This window comes from Bubalus bubalis, chromosome X (genome assembly GCF_019923935.1).
Source record: "Bubalus bubalis isolate 160015118507 breed Murrah chromosome X, NDDB_SH_1, whole genome shotgun sequence".
Taxonomy (NCBI): domain Eukaryota; kingdom Metazoa; phylum Chordata; class Mammalia; order Artiodactyla; family Bovidae; genus Bubalus; species Bubalus bubalis.
Genome location: NC_059181.1, coordinates 4,243,961 through 4,256,959, shown reverse-complemented (window position 1 = coordinate 4,256,959; position 12,999 = coordinate 4,243,961).

The window sequence follows — 12,999 nt, the reverse complement described above, 5'->3', positions numbered from 1 at the left end:
AAGGATTGGCGGACACTTAGCCCATCACCCTAAAAGCCGAGACTGCCAGCCCCGAGGCAGAGCCGTTCTCCTGCGTCCCCTCACCCTCCTGCTCTCCGCCCAGGCACCCCTTCCCAATAAACCCTCTTGCTTTGTCAGCTCGTGAGTCTCCTCGGACAGTTCATTTCCCGGGTGTTAGACGAGCGCCCACTCTTGGACCTTGGAGGTGCCCCCACTTCCTGGCACAACAGCAGCTGTCGGGGACTTAATTCACCCGGCTTCCCCAGTTCTCTGAAAACCCACCTCTTCTCACCAGTCAGCGTTAAGGACACGTCCTTGAAACCGACAGGAGTAATCCAGGCTGAGTTGAATTACAACTTGTGCTTTGTCAGCCCTTAGCTTCACAGAAGGGTTTGTATGCTTTTGCCTTGGAGTGCGGCTTCCTCCCTAGGGCTTCCCTGGTGGCTCAGACAGTAAAGAATCCGCCTGCAATGCTGGAGACCAGGGTTCAATCCCTGGGTGGGGAAGATCCCCTGGAGAAGGGAAAGGCTACCCAATCCAGTATTCAGGCCTGGAGATTTCCATGGACTGTATAGTCTGTGGGGTTGCAGAGAGTCAGACACGACTGAGTGACTAACAAACTCTTCTCTCTATGAGTTAAATCTTCTCATTCCCTATGACCCCCCTCTTCACAGCTAGAAGGCAGGACAACTGCTGCTTTTGTGATTCCTTAGAAAGTAGCTCATTCCAAAAATGTAGCGAGGTGGGTTAGTGGGCGTGTTACCAGATTCAGTAAAGAAGAATGCAGAATGCCCACTTTGAGTTTTACATAAATAAGCAGTCACTTTTTTTTTTTTAGTGCTATATATCTGATGAAATGAAGTTTCCAAGGTGACAAGGTGGGTTCCAAGAACCCACCTGCTAATGCAGGAGACATAAGAGATGTCGTTTGATCTCTGGGTTGGGAAGATCCCTTGGAGAAGGGAGTGGCAACCCACTCCAGTATTCTTGCCTAGAGAAGTCCATGGACCGAGCAGCTTGGCAGGCTACAGTCGAGGGGGTCGAAAAGAGTCAGACATGACTGAAGTGACTTATGACTTAGCACACACACACGTATTTCATGAAATATCCAGGACAGATTTATACTAAAAACCATTGTCATTTATCTGAAATTCGTGTTACCAAGTGCCCTGTATTTTATCCAGAGGGCAACCCTGGTTGTTGGAAGTCTTGATGTGCTTAAAACGGGTGAAAAGTTCGATTGGCAGCTGTGCAGAGTGCTAATGGATGACCTCAAGAAGTGCCACGAAGTTACTGTTTTGCCCTCAAGGAGTGTTTGGCCATGTGATCGGTGGAAATGAACAAAGAAGTCGGCTCCACGAGTTCCTCGAACCAGAGCCTTAGGCCGCCAGGGCTCTTGGATCACGGGGAACAACACTCAGCCTCCAAGGTAAGCATCCTGGAGGGCTTCCTGGAAGATGTGGCATTCCAGCTGAACTTTGCAGATGGGGTAACAGCTCAAGGGGAGAAACAAAAGGTGAGGAGATTGGACTCAGGGCCTGCAGCTTGTCCAGGCTACAGAAAGGACAGAAGGAGCTGGGACTGGGGAGAACACCTAATGTATCACAGTGACAATTCAGCTGTGAAATCAGTATCCGGAAGAGCGGGGAGGGAGCTTTGAGGATGGAGAGAGAAGTCCTGAAGTGAGGTTTGTGGGAAGCAGGTGGCCATTTGGGTGCATGAGAGGGCGTCATGATGAGGTGTGGGTTTTAAGTGATGGAGGGCGGTTGGAGGAAGAGGGAAGTTTCCCAAGAACGCTTGGGATGCTGAAGCGCGGGTGCTTCCTATTATTCCTAGTGCTGACGTTCTATGGAAAGGAGTTCCATTGACAGAGACCTCACAAATCCAATTTGTTCACAAGTCCAACAAAGTTAGCCGGGGTACGCAACTAACACAATTGGCTACATAGTACATATTCACACAAATCAGTTCAGTTCAGTTCAGTTCAGTCACTCAGTCGTGTCCAACTCTTTGCGACCCCATGAATCGAAGCACGCCAAACCTCCCTGTCCATCACCAACTCCTGGAGTTCATTAAGACTCACGTCCATCAAGTCAGTGATGCCATCCAGCCATCTCATCCTCTTGTCGTCCGCTTCTTCTCCTGCCCCCAATCCCTCCCAGCATCAGGGTCTTTTCCAGTGAGTCAACTCTTCGCATGAGGTGGCCAAAGTACTGGAGTTTCTGCTTTAGCATCATTCCTTCCAAAGAACACCCAGGACTGATCTCCTTTAGAATGGACTGGTTGGATCTCCTTTAATAATAATAGATAAAAATGAAAAACACGATAAATAAAGAAAACATGTTTAATCTTACAGCACAGTATCTTGAGAGGTATAATAGCAGCTACATTGTGTTTCCCTGGCGGCTCCAGGATTTCTTGGTGACTCAGATGGTAAAGAGTTCACCTGCAGTGAAGGAGATGCAGGTTCGACCCTGGGGTGGGGAAGATCCCCTGGAGAAGGAAATGGCGACCCACTCCAGCCTTCTTGCCTGGAGAATTCCATGGACAGGGGAGACTGGTGGGCTGCAGTCCATGGGGTCGGAAAGAATCAGACAGGACTGAGCGACTTTCACTTTCACCAGATACCTCACCGCATGCTTTTACAGTCCCTACCAGACGCCGTGTGCGTTGAAATACAGATACTGAACTATGGTCCCCTGTACAGGCCTGTGCAGAAAAGCACGCAGAAGCCCAGCACTTGTAGACGATGCATACGACAATATGTGCTAGATATGTGAACTAAGTTCCAGCATTGGACATACAAACAGACGTTCACATCTTTTCAAAGTTCTGAACTTGAAGGTCTGTGTGTACAGGACTTGCTGTACTGACCATACTCCCAGGTCAAACGCAGGGCTGGGCTCTCAGAGCCTGTGGTCCCAATACCCTCATCACCCGATCAACCCGTAACCTCACTTGGGTCTAAAGACACCTCGTTTAATATGGGCTTGATTCCTTGACATTGAAATCACGACCAACGTTCATGACTGAAGGACACCTTTCTTTTTTTAAAAATTAATTTATTTCTCATTGGAGACTTCTTGCTTTACAACAGTGTGCTGCGGTTCATCAGCATGAATCAGCCGTAGGTGGGCATACGTCCCCTCGCTCTTGAACGTCCCTCCCACCTCCCACCCCCATGTCACCCCTCTAGGTTGTCACAGAGCTCTGGGTTTGAGCTCCCTGCACGAATGATGCTTTGCTAACGCACGTATTTTCGCCAGAAGGCACATCACAGCTGCCTCGTGCTTGGAAACCTCAGACAACAGCTTACCGACTATAGTTGGGGACCATCGTGAACAGTGAAATCACTGCAAAAAAGCACAGGATTGCAAAAGAAAAAGAAAAGAAACCACTAAAAGCAAAAAAAAAAAAAAGTTTCTGAGTCTACTTTGGAAAAGACAACTGTTTATAGCGTGAGATCTGAAACAAAAAGGTCCAGCTTTGTCTCGTTGGACTTCAGCTAGAAACGTGTGTGTGTATGTGTGTGTGTGTCAGGCCGATCGAACTTTTCACCACTGCACTCACGCCTGTACGTGACTGAAAGTGACACCGTCTTGATGTTGGGGTCACAGATTAGTGTTAGGAAAGATGAGACTGTTTGGCAATTCAGGCTCCAGAAACTCATGAGGACCAGGTGGGTTTTGCTTTTACACCCAGCTCACATGACGTGATGGATGGAGATGAAATTCCAGGAGCCCTGACTGTTCAGCGGTCGGTCATGCTGCCTGTGTAAACAGAATCACAGGCTGGAAAATCGCAGCGTATGATTTTGCCATGTGTGTTTCTTTAGGTACTAGCTTCCCTGGTAGCTCAGACGGTAAAGAATCTGCCTGCCAATGCAGGAGACCCAGCTTCAATCCCTGGGTCAGGAAGGACCCTTGGGGAAGGGAATGACAACCCACTCCAGTATTCTTGCCTGGAGAATCCCATGGACAGAGGAGCCTGGTGGGCTACAGTCCCTGGAGTTGCAAAGCATCAGACATGACTGAGTTCCTTTCAGTTTCTTGAGGCTCAGCACATCTGTGGTCAGGGGCAGAGTCACCCCCGGGCAGAGCTATGCCACTGAGCTCTGGCACACGCTGAGCCCACCCCTGATCCAGATGGCACGTCTCTCTTTTGCGTCTCCAGCCTTGCCTTACCTTCCCGGTGGTTCTTCTCCCTGCTTAACCCCGTTCCCTAGCAGTGGACACCCAGCCACCTCCCGGGGCTACTGAGCAATCCCCTCGGAGCTCAGGGAGTCCTGTCTCCGCTCCCCTCGGCTCTCACTTCCCCAGGGCCTCTGTGTTCAGTGCCCCTGTGGGACTCGAACACAAGCTCATGTGCCCGATGCACCGTGAGGCTGAGCACACTGAAACGGCAGAGTCTGGAGTAGAGAAAGGTCTGTTGCAGGGCCGTGCAAGGAGACAGGGGTCTCGTGCCCCAGACTCCCAACTGGCAAGCTTCTCATTGTGCTGGCTTCTCTTGCTGCAGAGAACAGGCTCAGTAGCTGTGGAGCAAGGGTTTAGTTGCCCTGTGGCCTGTGGGATCTTCCCAGAAGTGAAGTGAAAGTTGCTCACTCGTGTCTGGCTCTTTGCAACCCCATGGACTTGCAACTCCATGGAATTCTCCAGGCCACCATCCTGGAGTGGGTAGCCTTTCCCTTCTCCAGAGGATCCTCCCGACCCAGGAATCAAATTGGGGTCTCCTGCATTGCAGGCAGATTTTTTACCAGCTGAGCCACCAGGGAATCTCAGCTTCCTGGGATCTTCCCAGACCAGGCATCAAACCCGTGTCCCCTGCATGGGCAGGTAGCACTCTTAACCACTGGGCCACCAGGGAAGCCCACCGTGAGTGTTGAAGAAGGTCCAGAAATCACATAAAGGATAAGGTGATGAGGTCAGTAAAGGTAGACCAGATTGGAAAGATAGCAGGGAGAAGGAAAAAAAAAATATTAACAGTGTTATTCATGCGTCCATGCTGCAAATCATCTGTTGAGCACACAGGGTACAGAGTTAAAGTGTAGGGAGAAGATGTCACTCACGCCAAGCCAGAGAGAAGAACAGAGACGCCACTCTCAATCATGTCAAACTCCAAAGGAAGGTAACTGTGAATCCAGGAAGCAGGAAAGACAGAGAGACAGCCAGCCAGAGAACCAGATCATATCCCAGACACACAGGAAGTCAGGACACACTTGGATCTCTCCGTCGCATCCGGGCAGAAAGGAGACACCTCGGCTCTGCGTGCAGATGCTCTGAGTCAGAAGGCGAGCGTGTTCTGAGCCGCAGTCACTTTTCCACCAGGCAAGTCTGGGTCTTTTCGCCGCGCCCTGAGTGCGTCTCGTGTAATGAACGACTCGCAGTGTGCGTCCCGGGGTCATTAGTCCGGCGAGTCACGTCTGAGTCCTTCCCCATGGTTCCAAAGCTCTGTTTCCTGAGACGAAAGCTACCTCGGGCTCTCCCCTCCTTGCCAGCATCAGCAGAAGCGTTAGTCACTTCAGTCGTGTCCAACTCTTTGCGACCCCATGGACTGTAGTCCCGCCAGGCTCCTCTGTCCATGGGATTCTCCAGGCAGGAATACTGGAGTGGGTTGCCATTTCCTCCTCCAGGGGATCTTCCCGACCCAGGGATCGAACCCAGGTCTCCTGCATTGACATGCAGATTCTTTACCAGCCGGCTGAATTCCCAGAATCAGTACCAAGTTCCAGACCCATCCTCTGTCCAGAGTGTGTTCCAGGGCGTTCTCCCAAGGATGCGGCTGGCTCTCGTGGGCTGAGCTCTGACCTGAAAAAGGGCAAGGCATCTTGGAACGGTGTTGGGAAGTGCCATCTCTGGGAAGGCCACGCCATTTCTCATCCCGTTCAGCCAAAGCCCGAGCCGTCACTCTGACCTGGTCGCCATCAGGGTGTCCTTAATGACGACGCCAGATTCTGCCAACCTGGATCCCTCTTGCTGTGGGTTCTGTGCCCGTGAGATGGACTTGCTCTCGGTAACAAAATGCTCACCCACATGTGCTAAATTGCCTTTTCTGCGGCCATTGCCATCACATTCAGTGTGATCTCCCTGGGCCACATGGAACCAAAGCGATATGGCCAGCTGGTACTGCACTGCGTTCCACATTAGCGGTGTGCTCTCCAAGGAGAAATTCCTCCTTCAGGAATGAGTTTTTTCAAACTTTTCTCAAATAACAGTGATTAATATTTTGGAATGATTGTGCTCCCTCTCAAAAATTGACAGCCCTGTTTAACTCTTTGTGTCTTTGTTGGTGGTGGTCAGTCGCTCAGTCATGTCCGACTCGTAGTAACCCCATGGACTGCAGCATGCCAGGCCTCCCTGTCCATCACCAACTCCCGGAGCTTCCTCAAAATTATGTCCATCAAGTCGGTGATGCCATCCAACCATCTCATCCTCTGTCGTCCCCTTCTTCTCCTGCCTTCAATCTTTCCCAGCATCAGGGTCTTTTCCAGTGAGTCAGCTCTTTGCATCAGGTGGCCAAAGGACTGGAGTTTCAGCTTCAACATCAGTCCTTCCAATGAACACCCAGGACTGATCTCCTTCAGGAGGGACTGGTTGGATCTCCTTGCAGTCCAAGGGACTCTCAAGAGTCTTCTCCAACACCACAGTTCAAAAGCATCAATTCTTTGGCACTCAGCTTTCTTTATAGTCCAACTCTCACATCCATACATGACTACTGGAAAAACCATAGCTTTGACTAGACAGACCTTTGTCGGCAAAGTCATGTCTCTGCTTTTTAATATGCTATCTAGGTTGGTCATAGCTTTTCTTCCAAGGAGCGAGCGTCTTTTAATTTCGCGGCTGCAGTCACCATCTTCAGTGATTTTGAGCTGGAGCCCTTGAGTTAGTAATTGCTCTCACGGGAGAAAGCCTTTGTAATGAGTTAAGAAAGTCTAACCCCATCCCTTCAAAAATAAAGGTAAGGAATAAAGCTTATGCACGGAAGAAGCCTGCCAGTTACAAGAATTTCTAGGGTCAGGAGTACCTATTGGAGTTCCGAGGAAAACGGTTTATATCTGTACTTCCATCATGCTTTTGAGAATTTCTCTGAAAAAATAAAGTTTATGTTTTCCTACTCTTCCTTTCAAAGTAAATAAGTTCCTCCGTGATCAAGGCAGGCGACCCAAGACTTGAAACCATTGCCTTCGGAACTTCAATTACCAGCCTGTAGAAAAAAATTTTGTATAAGTGAATAAAAGACCCGCCTCTGTATGTAAAGACCTATTTCTAGAGCAACTGCAATGAGAAGTACCCTTTGAAGTATTCTGGGAAATGGTTCAGCTTAATGCAGATTACATCAGGAGGATGAGTTCATATTTGAATAGGTATTTTGGAAGGGCTGTTTATTTTACAGTTAGATGCTGATAGCCAGAGAGGCCTGATAGAAATAATTAACACGGACCATATGCCTGTTTGTTTCTCTGCTTTACAGGAAGGCCAAGACACTTTCGTGTTTTTTTTTTTTTAATTATTTTTTTTTTCTTTTTCAACAACAGAAAGATGTTTGGAACTTCACATCTTGGAAAATGTTACGTGATCATTTATGCATTATGAAAAGTCATTTTGTACATTCCTAGAAAGGTGAGAGAAAACTTCAAGGAAAGTGTCAATGTATGTTTTATCGAGCTCAATTTGTTCTGTTTTGGATCAGCACCTTGCTTGTAATCCATCTGCCTTTAATTTTTTTTTTCTTTTCACCCTACAGTGTATTCTGACATATAAATAGGAGCTGGCAAGCCTTTCTTCAGGGCAGGGCCAGAGAGTTGACATTTTGTGTTTTGCAGGCTATCTGAAGGGCTTCTCTGGTGGCTCAGAAGATTAAAAAACCCACCCGCTACTGCAGAAGACGTCGGTTTGATCCCTGGGTCGGGAAGATCCCCTTGAGAAGGGAATGGCAACCCACTCCAGTTTTCTTGCCTGGAGCATCCCATGGACAGAGGAGCCTCGTGGGCTACTCGCCACGGTGTCATAAAGAGTCAGACATGACTGAGTGACTAGTGATTTCAGTTCAGTTCAGTTCAGTCGCTCAGTTATGTCCGACTGTGTGTGACCCCATGAATCACAGCACGCCAGGCCTCCCTGTCCATTACCAGCTCCCTGAGTTCCCTCAGACTCACGTCCATTGAGTCAGTGATGCCATCCAGCCATCTCATCCTCTGTCCTCCCCTTCTCCTCCTGCCCCCAATCCCTCCCAGCATCAGAGTCTTTTCCAATGAGTCAACTCTTCGCATGAGGTGGCCAAAGTACTGGAGTTTCAGCTTTAGCATCATTCCTTCCAAAGAAGTCCCAGGGCTGATGTCCTTCAGAATGGACTGGTTGGATCTCCTTGTAGTCCAAGGGACTCTAAGAGTCTTCTCCAACACCACAGTTCAAAAGCATCAATTCTTCGGCGCTCAGCCTTCTTCACAGTCCAACTCTCACATCCATACATGACCACTGAAAAAACCATAGCCTTGACTAGACGTACCTTTGTTGGCAGAGTGATGTCTCTGCTTTTGAATATGCTATCTAGGTTGGTCATAACTTTCCTTCCAAGGAGTGATTTAGCAAAAGCTAAATCTGAACTCTGTCTTAGCTACTTGTGATGAAGCGTGAAAGCAATACCAAGAGTATGGAAACTGACAGGGACCAGATTTCTTGTGAGAGATGTGCCTTTCTTGGTCCACGAAGAGGAGAATGACTCTCATCACTGGAGATAAGATACTGGGAAAAGTCTGCACTAACAGCCCTTGCTAAAAATAACCCTCACATTCTGTGAGTTTGCTCAGCATATTTCCTACTCACTTGCCATAATTTATCACCCTTTTGTCAAAATGGAACATGGAGTCCCAAAGTTTAACTTTTTGTGTTTATTCCTTTTCTGTGAAGGCCTCCATCTGCATACATACTGTTAAGCTGGCTTTTATCAGTTTAATTCACATGCCTCGGGTACAGCACTTACAAGGGTAGAGGGAACTTTACTCTTCACCTACCAATCAAGCGGGCATGACCATGTTATCCTATAGTAAAACTTCATTTACGTGCTGGAACTGGCCTCCAGGCTGATCTAAATATTGAGCATCTGTGTCATCCCTCTTCAGTTTTATGCTGTGTGGGAGGAGAGGAGGCCTGGTGAGTGGCTTTATTTTGATGACACTATTTTACAGTTAAAATAGAAAGCAGCCTTGCTCAAGTAGGTACTGAAGATGCTAAAGTCTGCCCCTGCCTCAAATTGTTCCTCCTTAGTACTCTTGCCACTCAATATGCCACTCAATATGCCAGCAAATTTGGAAATCTCAGCAGTGGCCACAGGACTGGAAAAGGTCAGTTTTCATTCCAATCCCAAAGAAAGGCAATGCCAAAGAATGCTCAAACTACCACACAACTGCACTCATCTCACACGCTAGTAAAGGAATGCTCAAAATTCTCCAAGCCAGGCTTCAGCAATATGTGAACCGTGAACTTCCTGATGTTCAAGCTGGTTTAAGAAAAGGCAGAGGAACCAGAGATCAAATTGCCAACATCTGCTGAATCATGGAAAAAGCAAGAGAGTTCCAGAAAAACATCTATTTCTGCTTTATTGACTATGCCAAAGCCTTTGACTGTGTGGATCACAATAAACTGTGGAAAATTCTGAAAGAGATGGGAATACCAGAACACCTGACCTGCCTCTTGAGAAATGTGTATGTAGATCAGGAAGCAACAGTTAGAACTGGACAGGGAACAACAGACTGGTTCCAAATAGGAAAAGGAGTTCGTCAAGGCTGTATATTGTCATCCTGCTTATTTAACTTATATGCAGAGTACATCATGAGAAACGCTGGACTGGAAGAAACACAAGCTGGAATCAAGATTGCCAGGAGAAATATCAATAACCTCAGATATGCAGATGACACCACCCTTATGGCAGAAAGTGAAGAGGAACTCAAAAGCCTCTTGATGAAAGTGAAAGTGGAGAGTGAAAAAGTTGGCTTAAAGGTCAACATTCAGAAAACGAAGATCATGGCATCCGGTCCCACCACTTCATGGGAAATAGATGGGGAAACAGTGGAAAGTGTCAGACTTTATTTTTCTGGGCTCCAAAATCACTACAGATGGTGACTGCAGCCATGAAATTAAAAGACGCTTACTCCTTGGAAGGAAAGTTATGACCAACCTAGATAGCATAGTCAAAAGCAGAGACATTACTTTGCCAACAAAGGTTCGTCTAGTCAAGGCTATGATTTTTCCTGTGGTCATGTATGGTTGTGAGAGTTGGACTGTGAAGAAGGCTGAGCGCCGAAGAATTGATGGTTTTGAACTGTGGTGTTGGAGAAGACTCTTGAGAGTCCCTTGGACTGCAAGGAGATCCAACCAGTCCATTCTGAAGATCAGCCCTGGGATTTCTTTGGAAGGAATGACGCTAAAGCTGAAACTCCAGTACTTTGGCCTCCTCATGCGAAGAGTTGACTCATTGGAAAAGACTCTGATGCTGGGAGGGATAGGGGGCAGGGGGAGAAGGGGACGACAGAGGATGAGATGGCTGGATGGCATCACTGACTCGATGGACGTGAGTCTCAGTGAACTCCGGGAGCTGGTGATGGACAGGGAGGCCTGGCGTGCTGTGATTCATGGGGTCGCTAAGAGTAGGACACGACTGATCTGATCTGATCTGAGTACTCTTGCCTGGAAAATCCCATGGATGGAGGAGCCTGGTAGGCTGCAATCCATGGGGTCACTAAGAGTCAGATATGACTGAGGGACTTCACTTTCACTTTTCACTTTCATGCATTGGAGAAGGAAATGGCAACCCACTGCAGTGTTCTTGCCTGGAGAATCTCAGGGACGGGGGAGCCTGGTGGGCTGCCGTCTATGGGGTCACAGAGAGTCGGACACGACTGAAGTGACTTAGCAGTAGCAGATGCAAAACTCCCCACCCCCAGAGTGGAAGTATTTGACCCACTTCCTCCTGATGCGTTGTGACAGGTGGTGATGTTAAAAAGTCATAATCTTTATTGCATGTCTTCCTGAGGAGAGTCAAGCCTCTGTGAGGATGAGGACAGGCTGTTCTGTTAACCTCTGCGTACCCAAGCCCAAGCTCAGGGACTCTGTAAAGAAGACCTTCAAATACTTATCGACCTTGACTCTGGCATTGTGTTTATTAATCTGAACTGCTGTTTTTGCAGACTGAAAATGCTTCTACACCATTACTTTCCTAGGGTTCAACCCAAAATCAAAGACAGTTTTGAAATTAAGAAAATGACAGCTAATCATGACGTTCATCCTAGAGATCTCAGGAAATGTTTAGAACAGTGTTCTCCAAACTTAACATTTTTAAGTCCCTTCTTTTGTTTATTTATTTGGCTGTACCGGGACTTTAGTGTGACATGAGTGATCTTTAGTTGCAGCGTGCGGGATCTAAATCCCTGAACAGGGATCAAACCCAGGCCTCTGACATTGGAAGCCTGGAGTCTTAGCCACCAGACCAACAGGGAAGTCCTGTTCTCCAAACTTTTGTGCTCACACGCAACCATGGAGAAGCAAGAAAAGCCCCAGGAGTTTACCTGTTGTTGTTTTTTTTTTAATAATGTATATACACATCGGATATAACGTATATCACTTCATGGCAAATAGATGGGGAAACAATGGAAACAGGGACAGATTTTATTTTCTTGGGCTCCAGAATCACTGCAGATGGTGACTGCACCCGTGAAAGTAAAAGACGCTTGCTCCTTGGAAGAAAAGCTATGACCAATCTAGACAGAATATTAAAAAGCAGAGACATTACTTTGCCAACAAAGGTCCGTCTAGTCAAGGCTATGGTTTCTCCAGTGGTCATGTATGGGTGTGAGAGTTGGACTATAAAGAAAGCTGAGCACTGCATAATTGATGTGTTTAAACTGTGGTGTTGGAGAAGACTCTTGAGAGTCCCTTGGACTGCAAGAAGATCCAACCACTTCATCCTAAAGGAGATCAGTCCAGAATGTTCATTGGAAGGACTGATGCTGAGGCTGAAACTCCAATAACTTTGGCCACTTGATGTGAAGAACTGACTCATTTGAAAAGACACTGATGCTGGGAAAATTTTAAGATGGGAAGAGAAGGGGATGAAGGAGGATGAGATGGTTGGATGGCATCACTGACTGGATGGACATGAGTTTGAGTAAACTGCGGGAGTTGGTGATGGACAGGGAGGCCTGGCGTGCTGTGGTTCATGGAGTGGCAAAGAGTCGGACACGACTGAGCAGCTGAATGACAATACACATCAGCCCCTGCCCTCCTCTCCAGATGCCGTGTACCTTCATGGGGAGAACCATTCATCACTGTGCATGCAGATGAGGCTTTTAAGTAGCCTTCTTGAAAATTCAGAGTCTCATCCAGAGGGGGAGCTCAGATTTTGTCAGACTTCATTAGTGCCTTTGCTTTTAATTTGAGAGTGTGCTGAGCTGAGCGGGGCAACGTGTCTGCGGCTGCACTTCCCGTGGTTGGCTTGAGCTTGGTGTTCTTTGTTAATCAAGGCCAGTCCTGCCGTCTCCGCGGCGATCTTTACGGCCCTCATGCATTTCGTGAGGGCTGGATTCACGAACAGCAGGTAGCATCGTCACTGAATTCTCTCATCTGGGCACTGGAAGCTGGCAAATGAGCCACACTGCCGTCCCTGACACAGGGATGTCCTCAGATCATCTGTGGAACTTCAGGACAGTGGATGCGTAATCTGGATTTAAACCGACCGTAAGCTCCACTTACCTGACTTCCCTGGTGGTTCAGGTGGTTAAATCTGCCTGCAGTGCAGGAGTTCAGTTCAGTTTAGTCCAGTTGCTCAGCCATGTCCGATTCTTTGTGACCCAACGGACCGCAGCACGCCAGGCCTCCTTGTCCTTCACCAACTCCCGAAGCTTGCTCAAAACTCAAGTCCATCGAGTCTGTGATGCCATCCAATCATCTCATCCTGTGTCATCACCTTCTCCTCCTGCCCTCAATCTTTCCCAGCATCAGGGTCTTTCCA